Below are 4161 nucleotides of genomic sequence, written 5' to 3'. Positions count from 1 at the left end.
GCCCCGAAAGCCAGGCAGAAAGGAATTCCCAAGTTTTAACCCCAAAAATGCCGGTTGAAGCCCTAAACCCTGTGAGATTTTCTCCCTGCAAGGACCCAAAATTCCCATTTCCCCCTCTTTTTCAGGCCCTACAAAGGCAGGATTTTACCCCAAAAATCCGGAGATCCATCCCTGAAAGATTCAGGTTTTCAAGCCCAGAAATGGCGAGCTTGAACCCCAAACGATCCGAGTTTGAACCCCAAATCTTCCCCGATTTTTTTCCCCTTCCAGGACCCAAAGGTCCCGGTTTGGAACCCCTAGAGTCGCGATTTTCAAGCCCAACATTCCCGAGTTTTCACCCCCAAAATCCCCACCCGAATGCATGCCCAGAACGGGGGGGGGATTGAAGCCCAAAAGCCCCGACTTTTCGGCCGGAGTTCCGGGAATTTCCCGCCAAAATGCTCAGGGCTTCCGGGCGCGGCCATGGTGGCGGCGGGATCGGCCCGGCTCAGGTTGGGGGTGTCCGGGGGGGGGGTTTGGGGGGAATCGGGGGATTTTGGGGCTCCTGGGGGGATCGGGGGGCCGCCAGGTCGGTTTTGGGGTGAATCGGGGCCGTTTCTGGACTCCCATCGAGCGCGGGCCGAACCGAGCGCGGCACAGGCGGCGGCGGCGGCGGGAAGGGGGCGGGGGGGGCAGCGGTGGCGGGAGCGGCCGGGCCGGGGCGGAGGTGTCCGGGGGGATTTGCGGGGACTCTGGGGCAATTGGGGGGGGGGGATTTTTGGGCTCCGAGGCCGGTTTTGGGGGGGATTTGGGTGCTTTCTGGGCTCTCGTAAGCGGCGCCGAGCCAAGCGCGGCAGAGGCGGCGGCGGGGGAGGGAGGGCGCAGCAGCGGGAGCGTCCGGGGGGCGATTTGGGGGGACCTGTGGGGGATTAGGGTGTGGTAGCCGAGGCTGGAGGGGTCCTGAGGCGGTGTCGGGGGGAGCTGAGGCTTTTTGGGGGATACTGGGGGGGTTTTGGGGCTCCCGGGTGAGGTTTTGGGGGGGGTCCGTGAGGGGTCGTGGGGGTCCTGGATGGGATTTGGGGAGATGGGAGGGATTTGGGGGTGAATGTGGGGGATTTGGGGGCTGGCAGGTGAATACAGGGGGGGGGAATTGGGCCATTGCGGAGGTCCCAAGTTGTTTTTCCCATTTTTTCTGCTGAGTTCCCGATGTTTCGGCCGTCGGTCCCTGCGCCCGTTCCCCGCTGGCCCCACAAGCCCCGCGGCCGAGCCCCACGCGCCCCCGGGACGGCCCCTGCGCCTGCCCGAACACGGGAAAGGGGAGCGCAGAAATCAATAGGGGAAAACATCTTGGATTGTTTCTTTCGTTTTCATTTCCCTTCTGGAAAGCTGTTTCTGTTTTCCAGGAATCTTCTCCTGTCTGCTCTTCCCAAGAATCTCTCACGGAGAACAAGGTCGAGCTTCTGTCGCAAGATTTGCCACCAGGAAACAATGCCGCTGGTGAAGTTTTCATGGTGACTGTTTGTGCTGGCTTAGGGCTACTTTTGGGGAGGAAACCTCCAAAAGGGGTCCGTCTAGAAAGCGAATTCAAGCAGCCCCTCCCCCTACTCGTTCAGGAAAAGACTTCCCTTAAGAAAAGGGGAAAAAACCCCAGTTTCTTGAACAAGTCAAGTATTCACAAGCATGAAGAATGAATAATATTAAATAAAGTCTCGGACAGTGCTGAAGAGATGACAAATTCAGCAAGTCCTTTTTGTGGCTTGGAGTTGGCTCACTCGGTCTCTCCGGAGTCCCTCTGGCCCGGAGCTCGGTGGGCCAGGGGTGTGAGCTGCTGCCGGCGTTCGTCTGGGTTTTCAGTCCAGAGCAGGTGTAAACAGTTCCAAGAAAAAGGAAAGTCACGGTTCCTCCACGGAAAGAGGAACTTCTCTTCCTGAGCTAGCTAAAAGCAAATTGCTAGAGCTGGGCTGTGAAGGCACCGGGAAGTTTCCACATCTGGGCGCTGGTGGTCCAGCAAACACCAGAGCTGGATGCTGCTGGTGCCAGAACCTGCAAATTTCCAAACTTTGGCTGTCTGTGCCAGCAGATCGCTGGACTTGGGCTGTGCCGGCAGCAGGAAGTTTTCAGATCTGGGCGCTGGCGCTGCCAGCAAACACCAGATCCGGGCGGCGTCATTGCCGGCGACAGAAATCTGCCAGATTTGGGCTCTGCCGGCACCGGGAAAGTTCCAAATCTGGGTTCTGGTTACATGAAACGCAAGATGTGGGGGGCGGTGCCAGACCCAGGAGCAGGAAGCTGCCACAGGTTTTGGATTTCTGTGCCAGCAAATTGCTGCACTTGGGCTGTGCCAGAATAGGGACATTTCCAGATCGGGGCGCTGGCAGTGCCAGCAAACGGCCCATTCCAGGCTCCAGGCAGGACTGGATCCGGATGCCTTCCTTCCTTCCTTCCTTCCTTCCTTCCTTCCTTCCTTCCTCCCTTCCTCTCTTCCTCCCTTCCTCCCTTCCTCCCTTACTCCTTTCCTTCCTTCCTCCCTCCCTCCCTCCCTCCCTCCCTCCTTCCTGGGCCATTCTGGGCGCTCCGAGATGAATGCTGCCATGACCTGGGGGCATTTGGGGGCTCCCGAGTGGGTTTTCGGGGCACTTGCAGGCATTTGGACAGTCCCGCAGGGAGGCTGAGCTGAACTTGTGGCCATCGCAGCTCAGCAAGGAAAGAAAAGGTAAAACAGAAAGCCCGAAAGCCAGGCAGAAAGGAATTCCCAAGTTTTAACCCCAAAAATGCCGGTTGAAGCCCTAAACCCTGCGAGATTTTCTCCCTGCAAGGACCCAAAATTCCCATTTCCCCCTCTTTTTCAGGCCCTACAAAGGCAGGATTTTACCCCAAAAATCCGGAGATCCATCCCTGAAAGATTCAGGTTTTCAAGCCCAGAAATGGCGAGCTTGAACCCCAAACGATCCGAGTTTGAACCCCAAATCTTCCCCGATTTTTTTCCCCTTCCAGGACCCAAAGGTCCCGGTTTGGAACCCCTAGAGTCGCGATTTTCAAGCCCAACATTCCCGAGTTTTCACCCCCAAAATCCCCACCCGAATGCATGCCCAGAACGGGGGGGGGGATTGAAGCCCAAAAGCCCCGACTTTTCGGGCCGGAGTTCCGGGAATTTCCCGCCAAAATGCTCAGGGCTTCCGGGCGCGGCCATGGTGGCGGCGGGATCGGCCCGGCTCAGGTTGGGGTGTCCGGGGGGGGGGGGTTTGGGGGGAATCGGGGGGATTTTGGGGCTCCTGAGGGGATCGGGGGGCCGCCAGGTCGGTTTTGGGGTGAATCGGGGCCGTTTCTGGACTCCCATCGAGCGCGGCCGAACCGAGCGCGGCACAGGCGGCGGCGGCGGCGGGAAGGGGGCGGGGGGGGCAGCGGTGGCGGGAGCGGCCGGGCCGGGGCGGAGGTGTCCGGGGGGGATTTGCGGGGACTCTGGGGCAATTGGGGGGGGGGATTTTTGGGCTCCGAGGCCGGTTTGGGGGGGATTTGGGTGCTTTCTGGGCTCTCGTAAGCGGCGCCGAGCCAAGCGCGGCAGAGGCGGCGGCGGGGGAGGGAGGGCGCAGCAGCGGGAGCGTCCGGGGGGCGATTTGGGGGGACCTGTGGGGGATTAGGGTGTGGTAGCCGAGGCTGGAGGGGTCCTGAGGCGGGTGTCGGGGGGAGCTGAGGCTTTTTGGGGATACTGGGGGGGTTTTGGGGCTCCCGGGTGAGGTTTTGGGGGGGTCCGTGAGGGGTCGTGGGGTCCTGGATGGGATTTGGGGAGATGGGAGGGATTTGGGGGTGAATGTGGGGGATTTGGGGGCTGGCAGGTGAATACAGGGGGGGGGAATTGGGCCATTGCGGAGGTCCCAAGTTGTTTTTCCCATTTTTTCTGCTGAGTTCCCGATGTTTCGGCCGTCGGTCCCTGCGCCCGTTCCCCGCTGGCCCCACAAGCCCCGCGGCCGAGCCCCACGCGCCCCCGGGACGGCCCCTGCGCCTGCCCGAACACGGGAAAGGGGAGCGCAGAAATCAATAGGGGAAAACATCTTGGATTGTTTCTTTCGTTTTCATTTCCCTTCTGGAAAGCTGTTTCTGTTTTCCAGGAATCTTCTCCTGTCTGCTCTTCCCAACAATCTCTCACGGAGAACAAGGTCGAGCTTCTGTCGCAAGATTTGCCAC

The sequence above is a fragment of the Melozone crissalis genome, unplaced genomic scaffold, assembly GCF_028551555.1.
Source record: "Melozone crissalis strain CALT ecotype California unplaced genomic scaffold, PUWL_Pcris_2 ptg000083l_1, whole genome shotgun sequence".
Taxonomy (NCBI): domain Eukaryota; kingdom Metazoa; phylum Chordata; class Aves; order Passeriformes; family Passerellidae; genus Melozone; species Melozone crissalis.
Note: the sequence above shows the minus strand (reverse complement) of the source record.